The sequence below is a fragment of the Peromyscus eremicus genome, chromosome 6, assembly GCF_949786415.1.
Source record: "Peromyscus eremicus chromosome 6, PerEre_H2_v1, whole genome shotgun sequence".
NCBI lineage: Eukaryota > Metazoa > Chordata > Mammalia > Rodentia > Cricetidae > Peromyscus > Peromyscus eremicus.
Window position 1 is genome coordinate 58,092,082 of NC_081421.1, and position 12,964 is coordinate 58,105,045.

The 12,964-nt window shown below is 44.5% G+C and overlaps 1 long non-coding RNA gene across 2 annotated transcripts; it reads left to right on the forward strand.

The window, feature by feature from the left end:
- Window positions 1–1,304: 1,304 nt before the first annotated feature.
- Window positions 1,305–12,368, forward strand: LOC131912475 (uncharacterized). Of its 2 annotated transcripts, XR_009379640.1 has the most exons (5): window positions 1,305–1,433; window positions 3,903–4,106; window positions 5,056–5,180; window positions 11,036–11,240; window positions 12,080–12,368. It is a non-coding gene; the product is annotated as an uncharacterized LOC131912475 (long non-coding RNA). The 2 variants fall into 2 exon arrangements; XR_009379641.1 differs by lacking the exon at window positions 3,903–4,106.
- The last annotated feature ends 596 nt before the right edge of the window (window positions 12,369–12,964 follow it).

Sequence of the window (12,964 nt, forward strand, 5' to 3'; positions counted from 1 at the left end):
AGGCAGTCTTGGTCAAGGTGTGGTACCCCCAGTCATTCAGTCATCATTGTCCAGGCTTCCAGTCTCTCCCCCATGGTGTGCTGACAAAAGCTTCCCTTGAATGGCACGAGGTTGCAACCTTTAACTTCTCCTAGCGGGGGAATTCCAATTTCTTGGGACTTTATTGTTGCAATAACCCAATAACCAAAGGGAGAGTGTAAGTGTCTCTTTAGAATATCTCCTGCCTGCCAGAACCTTTGCAGGAGGGTTCTCGACTCAGCTAAAAAGCCAGCTGGGACTCAACATAAACTTCCTTACCCAGAACTCTGCTGGACTTCCTCTTGGCCTGGAGCCAGACCTACATCATTCTCTTGTGCCATCTGTAGAAATGGCGTCACAGCCCCACCCCACCCTTAGCTAGTTCCTTAGAGGATGTTTATTTTTTCAAAGCCTCTGAAAGACTCTTAAGCATGCATCTAAAAATGTATTGTTCAAGTTGTGACTGAATGAAAGATTATGGTGTGGCATCCGGAAGATACTGAGTTAAATTTGGCCGCCTGATGCTGCACTTTACGATAATTACCTTTCCCGCTGCTATGACCAAGGGGACCTAATGAAGGGAAGGGTTCCTTTAGCTCACAGTTTGAGACTGTGCTCTAAAGGGCAAGGAAGGTATGGCAGCAGGCGTGTGAGGCTGCTGGTCACGCTGTGTCCATCGGCAGAAGGCAGAGAGGTGAATGCTGGTGCTCCACTCACTTCTCCTTGGTATTCAGTCTGGGATCCCATCACCTGGAACAGTGCTGCCCGTGTTCAGGGTGGGTCTGCTCTCTTCAGTTAAGCCTCTCTGGAAATGTCTTCGGGGTGTGCCCAGAAGTGAGTTGCCTATATGCTTCTAAGTCAGTAGAGTTGATGATGAAGCTTAATCACCACACACTCCTTCTGGCCACTGGTAAGTGTTCAGGAAAAAAAAAAAAGTGCAGATGTATGGAGATCAAGGTAAGCCAGTGTTTCTAGACCAAGACGCATCTTCAGAGGGTAGCAATATTTTGCACTAAGTTCCAGGCATCTAGTGAGTGCCAGGCATCCCTTTGGAGTGAACGCTTCAGTTTTCAACCATCCAAGTTGCACCAAAACCCCAACCCTAACTTTAAATATGTGTCAGAGATAAAGTCTCCAGTAGGTCTTGATGCTTTCAACTGCGAGGCTCCATAGTTCGCATAAGAGCAACTGCACTCCTCAAGTTCTGCCACCTTGAAAAACCCTCCACGGCTAACTTCTGCTGCTGCTATGGTAGCTTCCGGCAGCTTCCGGCAGCTTCCGGCAGCTTCCGTTAAGCCTGGCCTGAGCCTGCTGTCCTGTGTTCATCACCCTGGTCTTCCTCCAGCAGCTGATTTACAGGTCCCACTGTTCTGCTACTTCAGGCTCTCTCACTGTTGGTGTTCACTGAACCAATGGTAAGGCTTGCTTCTGTTTCCTTTCATCTTGTAGGAGGAATGGCCGGTTTCACTCTTGGAAGTTTGGAAGACTCAAAACTTCAGTGATTGAAGCTGACTGTTTCCGTATGCTAGCCCAAATGACAGGTCTACTCCCACTTCAGGCTTCAGGGTTCATCTCTGGTGTTCAGAGATATCTGTCTTGGCCCAGACGCAGGCTGTGTAAAGAAATCCCATTGGGTTTTGGTTGTTGTTGTTGGCTTTGATTTGAATTCTGATGCCGGGTTTGAATCAAGGACCTCATGTGCTAAACACATGCTCTACCACTGAGTTCAAACCCCAGCACCAATATTTTTTATTTTGCTTTTTTTAGAGAACTTATATTTCAGGAACATAAAGTTTAGGAGAGTAGAGAAATACAGAGAAAGAGGGAAGGAATGAGAAGGGGAAGAGAAGGGAGAGAGGGGAATGGAGAAAGATAAAGTAGAAGAGGAAGGGAAGGAGGGAGGGGGAGGCAGAGTGAGAGAGGGGGGAGAGATAGAGAGACCTTGAGTTTCTTATACTAGAAGAAGGGCCAGTCTGTAGGTGATAAATGAGGTGAGCTACTTTAAATCCAAATATAGAAGACTTCCAAAGACAAGGCAAACGGTTTTCATTCATTGCATGAGTTCTTTTAGACCATAAAAAAAAAAAAAAGGAGCTTCCAGATCCACATACTTCTGCTGAGTGTGACTAGATGGAAATACCCAAGGCGTGAGTTTTGCTCTTCTGCGAGGAAGTGTGCTAGCCTCTAGGATGCAATAGGTGTCCATCTAGCTCCCCAGAGTCATGCATCCCCCCCCCCCCCGCCCTTTTCAGAGCTTAAACCGGGCACTGGGGAGTGAAGTGTAGACACCAGAACCAGCTGTTGACAGACACAAGGACGACAAGGGAGAGAAGCTCAACAGTGTTCTCTTGTCCTAACTGACTCACTAACTTGGTGACCCAGCAGCTGTCCCCACTTCAAGAGGAAAATGAAAGAACACTGGGCACTGTTTTCACCCAGAGGACCAGGCAAAGCTGACCGACTGACATCATTTCGTACCTGTCATAACACCAGGCAGAAAAGTACGAAAAGAAGGCAGAGTTTTACTGTATCCTAAGTTCTTTGGAACACCTTAGAATAAAGTATCTCAAGGGCCAATAACTGCTAAGCCTGTGGTACCATAATACAGCAAGGGTTGCCAATTTCCATGTAGATGGAAAAGATGAGTCATTAAAAAAAAACAGACGCATGACCTGACCTGTGTGACTACTGTCTTGCTCGGGTTTAGTTTCTAATTATTAAGTGTAAGTGGAGTGCAGTGCACGACAGTCAGGGTCACAGACAGACCATCACCAACTTCTTGGCCAGCATTATTGAACAGCTAAGAAGGAATTCCCCAGTTATGTAAATGTAATAGTTTACTGCATGTGTCTTTCTCAAAGCCTAGGAAGTCGTTGTCCTCTTGGCAATTTATAGACAGTTGTATCTGACCCAAAAAAAGTTTCCAGGCGACTTATAATTATCATTGCATTAATATTTTATATAAAGAGGTCCATGGATGCTTTTTCTTTCTTCTGTGCTAAGGATAGAATCCAGGGGCTCATGCCCTCTAGACAAAAGCTATCATACTTGCTCTAGATGTTTGTTTAATGTATTTCTTGTTTTATCATTTCATGTACACATATATAATATTCTTTGAGACTTTTTAAAGGATTTGTCACATTTAAAGGAATTTTGGCTCATTGGAGCATCTTTCTGGCACTGGAGTTATCAGAAAATTGTAAGCAGCCCAATCTGGGTACTAGGAACTGAACTCTGGCCTTCTACAGCAGCAACAAGTGGTCTTGATCACTGAGCAATCTCTCCAGCCCATGTATCCATCTTTATGTTAGAGATAATTTCACAAGCTTATGCAACTTTCTGCTCAGTCAACTGGGCATTGTTTTTGTGTTCGGGCAACACATTCCTTCAGAATTCTTTACATCTATGGCTATGGATTACTAAGAAGCAACTTATTGTAACACTATTTTCTAGGAACACTTCCCTGGCTTGCCCCAGCTCCTGTCCAGTAGCCCTGCGGGTGTGAGATGTTGTGTTTAAGGCTTTTCCATAGCACAGTCCAGATGCTCCAGATGGACATTTAAGAGTCCTGCCACCACCAACATCACAGAGTTAGAGTCACACATTCCACAGTGCTCCACGACACCCTTAGTCATCACAAGCTGATGGAGACACAAGCCCCTCTAGTGAATTTTGAGGTTGGGGGGCACAAGCCCCAGTGCTGTTTGGAGGAGCCAGCCCAGCAGTAGGTGGCCTATCAACATGACACAGAGACAGTATTGCTACATACAGACTATGTTGTTTTGGTCTGCCAACTTGAAACAGTTTTTCATTTAAAACATCATATTGATTGATTGGTTGATCTTGTGTGTGTGTGCACATACTCATGCATGTGCATGCCACAGCACACTTGTGGAGATCAGAGGACAACTTGTGAGGATCAGTTGCTCCTTCTACCGTGTGGATCTCAGGGATTGAACTCAGATCATCAGGCTTGGTGGCAAGCACCTGCTGGTGGAACCAACTCACCAGACCCAGACTGAAGCAATTTTGAACACCTGTGAACTACAACGCGTTCTTTAGCAGGAGAAAAACTTGGACATTGGAAGGTGAATATTCCCTCACTTTTCCAGCCATAGCCCAGTTACAGGTATTGTAGGCATAGCTTTATCAGGGTGCCCAAATCAAGTTCCATTTCACAGGCCCTCGAGGCATGTGAATGTCTGCTCAGCATACACCTCACCCCCATAAGGCAAAAGTCAGAGATATTCAAAACATTTGCTTTTTTCCAAGTACACTCATATGTTTTCTTTTCAGCTGAATGGCATAATGTCTCCCTAGAGGAACAGAAAGGCACCCCATTAACAGACACACAAATGTTGTCTCAGCTGTAGTCTGCCAGCAAGGTGGCCCTTTAAGTTGTAAAAAGTAAGGGGAGACAATTGCCTCCTCTGGCTGGCACCAGGATTTCAGCCTTGCCTTCCCCACAGCCTGGGATTCCTGGGGAAATTTAATTATTTGAGGGTCTGTTGTTTCTGTAGTCTGATCGCTGTTGGTGGGGGGAGTGGACAGGCTGATCACTTGGGGCGGAGTAGACAGGCTGATCATTACGGAGAGAGGGTAAACACAATTGTATCTCTGTAGAATACCCTGTCTCCTGCAAGGATGATTACAGACCCTGACTTTACTTTTAGACTTTACCCTTGAGGGATTTGGGGGTGATCTTCTAGACTTGGTATGAAATTCCTGAAATATGCTCATGCCCGAGACAAATACAATAGAGAGAACTCTGGTGAGAGTCAATGTCAGAAAACAAGACTCGTCCGGTGTCGGGTGAGCACACAGGAGAGCAGCTTCTCCACAGCCTCTCCCAAACCTGCTTTTGAGAAGTGACTCCCCTTGTCGTTGGCTTAGAGACAGAGCTTCACCAAAAGGCCCAGGCTGGCCTCAAACTCACAGTCTGCTGCTAGCCTCCCAAGTGCAGGGATTACAGGTGTGTGCCGCCATGGCCAGAGCGATTTCATTTCCACTCTGACTTTTCCCTTTGCCCCTGAACAGTTTGCTCTGAAGACATTGCTAAGGAACCACTGCTAAGAAATATTTGCTGCCAGTTTGGTCTCGACCGTCGCTCATGAAAGGAATGAAATCTGTTCCAATTGATCTCCTCTGTCCCCATGTTGGTGGTAAGTGGACAGACATCAGGAGCCAGGACCTACACCCTCCCTGCTTTTCCATCAGATTCAAAGAACAGGAGAGGTTCTTGGGCCACGCCCCCGCCTGGCACCCATCCCCACGTTTAGCTCTGTCTGTCCTGCTGTGGCTGATGTTCAAACATCTCAAAAAAGGAAAATGACTGTGTGGGTTCTTTGGTTAGATGCTGCATTTCTGTGTCAACAGAGAAGCGTCACAAAGCTTTGCAGAGGAAAGGCGTTCAGCATCCAGCGACAGCAGATATTCAGAGGAAGCTAGTTTGTAAAGGGGGTGCTAAGGGGGATTTTTCAAGAGTTTCATAGTACATTCTTTAGAAAAGGACCAAAACTGGGTATGAAAAGCAGCTTAGACCAACCAAGGTTAGGATTTTGTAGAAATCTTAGCAATTGGCCAAACCGTCTAGTTACCTTCGCCTCAAACTGATAGTCAGGATACAATTAGGGAAACCTGAGCACAAGCCTGGACAAGACGAGCATCGCTAACAGTTCTAGTTTGGAGGACCCCAGCTTGGCAATGTGTTCTAATCTTTTACATTCTTGGAGGGTTATATATTTGAGGAACATAAGCATATTAACATACAAAGACCCAGCAGCAAGCAGTTAGCACACAGTCAGCATACATATTAATAAAGAGTTTGCACACACACACACACACACACACACACACACACACACACACACACACCTGGTACTCTAAACCTGATCAAAAGCCCATGACTGGGGAGGACACCGTGCTTAGTAGGAAAGCCACGTCTGTTGTGTTACTGAATGGACTTGGTGTGCCTACCAATTGCTTTCCAAACAGTTGTTTCTGCTCACAGATCAGTGGTGCTGTCGGACTTGCTCAGAGAAGTTTCTGTTTGCAGTAGGCAGAGGTAACTGCAAGACCTCCCGACTGGTCAAAATGCTGATAACGAGACATCTCTGTCACCCCCTCCAAGGCTCAGGGAACATTGTGGAAGATGGGGCAGACAGAATGTAAGAGCTGAGGAAGGGGTGGAGGGGTGAGGACCAGATGTGGCCTGGTCATTACGCTTCTGAACTCTGGCAGTTGTGATTACCTACATTGAGAACTACAGAAGGTTGGACCCTTAAGCATTCCTTCATGGAAGGAGGCAGAGCCCACCCCCTGTGCCTCTGTATGATTTATGGGTGGTAAAGGGATGCTGGGGTATGTGTATCTCACTTCCCTGAAGACCCATAGGCGGTTCATGTTTGGGAACATTTTCTTCAGTGGTGTAGCTGCTGGAAAGTTGCCCATGTCTGTTAATAACCTCTGACCCGTGCTGCTGTGAGAAAGCCTAGGGGAGTTCTCTGGGTAGCAACAATAACAACACATCAAAGGCAGGAAAGCAGAGGGGGCCTAATTGGGAAAAGGAAGAGATCAGTGAGAACAGAAGGAGACAAGAGAGGGTATTTGGGGTGAATATGATCAAATGCATTATATACATTGGAAAATGCCACAATGAAATCCATTATTATATATTAGTATATAATCATGTAAAGTATTTAAAAATCAGTTCCTTTTTCATAAACTAAAATCTAACAAAATCAGCAGAAAACAAGCAAATATGTTAATGAAATACAAAATCATTTAATGTTAGGTATTTTTAAATTTTACTAACAGTAGACTGATATTTAAGAACATCTAATTGTAGCTGGGCAGTAGTGGCACATGCCTTTAATCCCAATACTTGGGAGGCAGAAGCAGGTGGACCTCTGAGCTCGAGGCCAGCCTGATCTACAGAGTGAGTTCCAGGATATCCAGGGATGTCTTGAAAAATAAAACAACAAAAAAAATCTAATTGCTTTGAAACAAGCATAAAACCTTTATAAATAATACTTTGGTCATTATCATAATCTGATAACCTAATCATACATAAACCTTAAAGGATTTATTTTATAAACTTCATATAAATTTGTATTTGTTTTTCTGATAAATTACAAAAGTCATTTATAGCCACAAATAGAGTATATACGTGTGTGTGTGTGTGTGTGTGTGTGTGTGTGTGTGTGTGTATGTGTATCTATGTGTATGTATGTATGTATGTATCCCTGAAGCAGCCACACATTTGATAGTCTGTTATTTTCAGAAGGTCCAGGAGCTTATCGAATTTCGTTCCATGCTGTTTTAGACACAAAATGACACATAAAAACAGTGACATTAATTCAGAGTGAACTCTTAGTAGACATGAGGTAGGAAGTTTGCATCTCAGAACTTCCTTAAGTGAGAGCAGATCAAAGATGGGGTTTGCCGTGCAGACTTCAGGTAATACCTGTCCTTATTTCAGTCCTTGGCAAAACAACAACTTTGAGATTCATCTAATGGACATTTCCCTCAAGAAGCCAGTACGTAGAGTAATCAAACTATATTGTGATAGCACAACATTTTCTTCCTTTTCAATGGGTCATAACCACAGTCAGACCACATTTTCCACAACGCATTCCAAGAGGCTGTCACCAGGAATGGTCACCACCCTGAGTCAGACCACTGAAATAAACCAGACAGAACTCAACAGAAAGGCCCCTATAGACTAAACAGGCTTTATCCCAGGAAGGAAGTGGGGGGAAAGTTTCCCAGATGGAGCAAGAAATCACCGAAAGCACTTTCAGGCCAGAGGCCAGATGAGCTAAAACCCAGGAACAAACCCAGAAGGTGCATTGATTGAACTGACGAAGTGGAAGCGTGAGAGGCTGTTAGGGGCCGCAAAAGGGAGAGTGAAATTAGCTCAGTGACTGACAGGAGAGTTCTCCAGCCACTACAGTGGAGTCATCAAAACACCTGACCAGACTCCAGGGCTCACGCTGCCTGCCATTGCAAACACCACTGAACAGAGACGTGACTATTTGAGTTTGCTTCGTTCACACAGCCAGCAGAAAGCAGCAGGTGAACACCTCAGAAAACAAAACACCTTAAAACCCACCTCCAGCCAGCAGGCTTTACAGGGAAGGGAAAGGTATCCAGTCAGAGCTCAGTCTTGCCCCTCTACTGGAGTGGTCAGCCATGTCCATGAGACTTGTGATGTCAGTGCCGTGATTCTGACCACCACCACCCCGCCCCCCCTGCACTTCCCTATCTCCGGACACTTGGGCTCAGGCATTCCTTTGGAATATTAAGTCTGGTTAGTATCTGCCAGTATCAGCCATGTACTCCTCCAGTAGGCGCTGAGTTAGAACAAGCAAGCCATTTACAGTGTGTTCATGATAAGCTATTAATAACATGCAAATGCAGACTCCTTTCTACTGCATGGATACAAATGTGTACCAATAGTATGGTCTACATCCCCTAGCGCCTGTCAATCTTTCCTTCTTCCTCAACCCATTTGCTAACTCCTTTCTTCTCAGCGAGCCCTTGGTGTCAACTGAAGCTCAGAGGTGGATGGGTCTGCAGATTCTTTGGTTTCTGAGTCCCTCAGTATTAGATGGAGAGCCATACCTACCCCCAACACTTCTGATTGGACTATAAGATGAATCCTGTCCACCTCTTAGAAGGGGAAAAAGCTCGGTTTGGTGTGGGGGACCAACCCATTTCTCTGTGGGAGGCCGGCTCCCACATTTTCTCCAGGGAACTCTTGAGGAGGGAGGAGGGAGAAATATTTAGATAGAAAAATTGAGAGGAAAGAAACAGATAGAAACACAGGATAGCCTCAGGAGGGCCTGAATCAATATCCACTGGCCCCTCCTGTAGCTTCTAAAGGGCCTTTTATAGAAATGCCAAGGGGTGGAGCAAAAGACCTCCCCCTAGCACAGCCAAGTGCAGACCCTTCCAGTCACCTGGTAACCACACACTTGGTCAAGCCATCTAATGCTGCCCTGCTGGGTAAAGCAAGCTCAGATCTCACTAGGAAACCTGTGTGGACCTCCACAGCTTGGGTGCAGCCATGAGCTATTCTGAGCACGAATGCTGACTGCCCGTGGAGCGGTGAGTGAGTTGCCAGGTGATGCTCAAACAGTGCACAGTCATCCTGTTGCCACATCAATGCATCACTCCAAAACCTGAACATCCCAGAGCCCTCACTCTCTTCCTTATGACCCCGCTGTCTACCTTCTTTGAGTTGCCCAAGTGCTTCATTGTATTTCTTAGACATCCCTGCCTTCTCCACAGTGGTATCTCAAGCTTGCTCCATGCCCCTTCAGCCACAGGCGGGCTCTACCTACTGGTACCCTCTCTGGGAATGTTTCATTTGCATCTCAGCAAAGTATAAAGCCATTCAAAGAAGTGATTTCAATTGTCACTTTGGAACTGCCCACACCCATCCTTTCTTTCCTGTCTCAGTAAAAGACAGAGTCTCTACCAGGAGCATCAGCACACCCTATCCTGACCTGGAAGCTGTCTGCATTCTCTGCTCTTTACCCACGTGCACTTTCTCTCCCTGCCAGCCTCATATTTTTTCTACCCCTCTGTCTCAGCCACATCATCATTAGAATGTATACCTTAAACCCCTCCCTTCACACACATACATACCACCTCCATCATCTCCACCCATTCTCTCCATCAGCAGCATTAATTCTACCACCCCCCACATCTCTAGGTTCCTCACTACTATCAACAATCATTTCACCACCATAATTTCCATCAACTCCACTATTGCCATCACTTCTATCAATTCCACTACGCTCTACTCCACCATCACCACCATCACCATTCCCTCCACTGCTCTCTCTCCACCATCACATCCCTACCTTACCTCTACCACCATCAGTACCAGATCTACCATCATCAGCAACTCTCTACCGTCATCACCACCACTGACACTACCTCCACCAGCTCTGCTTGCCATAGACAGCTCTGGATCCTCCTATAGGTCTTCACTTTCCTTGCTCTTCAACTTGGCATGTGGTGTTCTCCTCTATGACTAGCCTGATGCTTATATAACTATGCATTATGCCACGAACAGCAATATATATATATATATATATATATATATATATATATATATATATATCCTCAAGGCAACCCTAGTAACTTTGTGAACAATAGCTGTTCAGTAAATACATTGGGATATACATATGTGTATGTATATATATATATAATATATATTATATATATATATCATATAACACACACGTTATGTAAGTCAAGGCAAGTAGAAAAATAACAGTAAATGGCATCATCATACATAATGTGAGGGAAAGATGAGAAGGCAGCAGACACTTCAAGGTTTCATAAATAAACCCCAAAATGGGGATAGAGGGATAGAGAGTACACTTTACTGACACCCTACCTTGAGCTAGAATCCATTTTTTTTTCTTTTTCTTTTTGTGCCATTCTTCAACAACTTTACAAAAGAGGTATTATCTTCTTTTTTGCCAAGGACGCTCAGAGAGTTTGGGAACTTGCCTGGGTTTGGCTCTTCCATCTGATCACAAGCCCACACACTGTACCCTTCACTGGCTTCTCCCAAGGCCAGTGTCCCAGCCTTCATAACCTTCTCAGTCAGAGGAACATAGCCACACACTCAGGTAGTTCAAGAGGCTGAGGGCTTTTTTGTTTTGTTTTGTTTTGTTTTGTTTTATAATGTGTGAGTATCTTCCCATTTTGCTATGAGTTCTCTTTACAGGAATGTTGCCCAATACATTTTTCACAATTCAACTTCGATTGCCACACGGGAACATTTTAAGCCATAAGTCCTGCCTAAAACAATGTCATTTAGGTCTAAGATAGAAGTCAATGATAATTGAATAATGACTCAAGTATGAGATATCACTCCAATAACAGGTGGGTTTCCTCCCTGCTTAAATCAAGTTATGCATATAATATGCTCAAAAATGCTGGGTATACAAGAGCTCAATAATGGTAAACTATCATCATTATCCTTGGCCTGCAGGTTATAAGTCTTCATTTCGGATCTAAAATGCAAGCCCTCTACACTGGCTCTAAAGGACTTACAGCTGATCACTACTCTAAATCATCTCCTGGACTGACTCTAGGCGACCTTCAGCAGGAGCCCATGTGCCTCTAATCCAGAGCTATGTCAGCTGACTGCTGGGTACCAGAATAATGCCCCCTATGTTGTAGAATATTATTTTAAGGTGTGTTACTTTTGTGTATGCTGCATTTGTTTAACTCTGTGAAGCTGTGTTACTGTGCCTGTCTAAAACACCTGATGGTCTAATAAAGAACTCAACAACTAATAGTGAGGCAGGAGAGAGAAATAGGCAGGGCTGGCAGGCAGAGAGGATAAATAGGAGAAATCATGGAAGGAGCAGAAGGAGCGAGAGAAGGAGGAGGACATCAGGGGCCAGCCACCCAGCTATACAACCAGCAACAGAGTAAGAAAGAAAAGTATACAAAAATAGAGCACAAGAAAAGCCCAGAGGCAAAAGATCGGTGAGATAATTTAAAGTTAAGGAAAGCTGGTAAGAAACAAGCCAAGCTAAGGCTGGGCATTTATAATTAAGAAAAAGCCTCCATGTGTGATTTATTTGGGAGCTGGGTGGCAGGCCCCCCAAAAGAGTAAAAACAAACAAACAACAACACCCCTATAATCCAGCCTCCAAAGCATTGTGAGGGCCATGTAGTGTGACTCCTAAGGGTAAGTGCTTCTGTCAGGAAGACTTGAGTTTAAATCTTGATCGTTCTACCTACTGGCTGTGTGACTGATAGATTACAAGACTCCATTTGCACATCTGGGAAGTGGAAATCATCCTTGTCCAGAATAGGGGGCCTGGAACAGAGCAAATGCTCAAGTTAGCCAGTGTTTTCAAGAAAGGCTTTACAATTTAAATTAGTTTCATCTCTAGTTTGCAGTTCATCTAGACTGGTCAAACTGTTGAAGGATTGGAATAAAAATGATGGGAATGTTTGTCCTGGGAAAAGAAAGGTATCATGCAATCCCTTGCCTTGTTTACATTTAGCCTTCTATTTCCAGATTCAACAGCTTCTGCTTTGAACAGATACCAGAATTTGCTTAATGTGGCAATCTCAACAAAACCATTTCACCATCCCTGAGCATGTCCTGGGTGCAAAAGGGCTGAGTCCCACCACTGCTTTGTTTGATCCAGACTGGCTTTGTAAAGGCTAGGACACCATGACTCTGCTATAAAAAGATAATAATCCAAAGGGCTTTGGAGACGCATCTGGCCACTTAAAGGGAACTGAAAAGCAGTGCTGAAGCCGGGTGGTGGTGGTGCACGCCTTTAATCCCAGCACTCGGGAGGCAGAGGTAGGCAGATCTCTGTGAGTTCAAGGCCAGTCTGGGCTACAGAGAGAGTTCCAGGAAAGGCGCAAAGCTACATAGAGAAACCCTGTCTTGAAAAGCTAAGGGAGAGAGAGAGAGAGAGAGAGAGAGAGAGAGAGAGAGAGAGAGAGAGAGAGAAGCAGTGCTGAGTACTGATTATGAAAGGACTCTCTCGGCTATCTTGCTAACTGTGAAATCTCAACCAAGTCCTCCTCACTGTGAAAAGTGTGAAAGGAAGTTTGTGCAGGGTACAAATGGTGTTTGTGGAGGGTACAAATGGTGCTTGGTGTTTGTAAGTGCTGGGGATGAGTTGGACTGTTAAGAACAGTCATATAATACATGTTTATTTTGTGGAAACAAAACTGCCCACCTATACTCATGCAAAAAACACCAGGCAGAAGAGTAATAATAATAATAATAATAATAATAATAATAATAATGCAGAAAGTATATCGTTATGGGAGGAATGAGCTAAGAAAGGGAATTGTAGGTCAGTTGGCAGAGGAACATTTAGACTCATGAAACTGCAGTACTCCAAAGTTATGTTGGCAAAGGATAAAAAGTATAGATAAAATA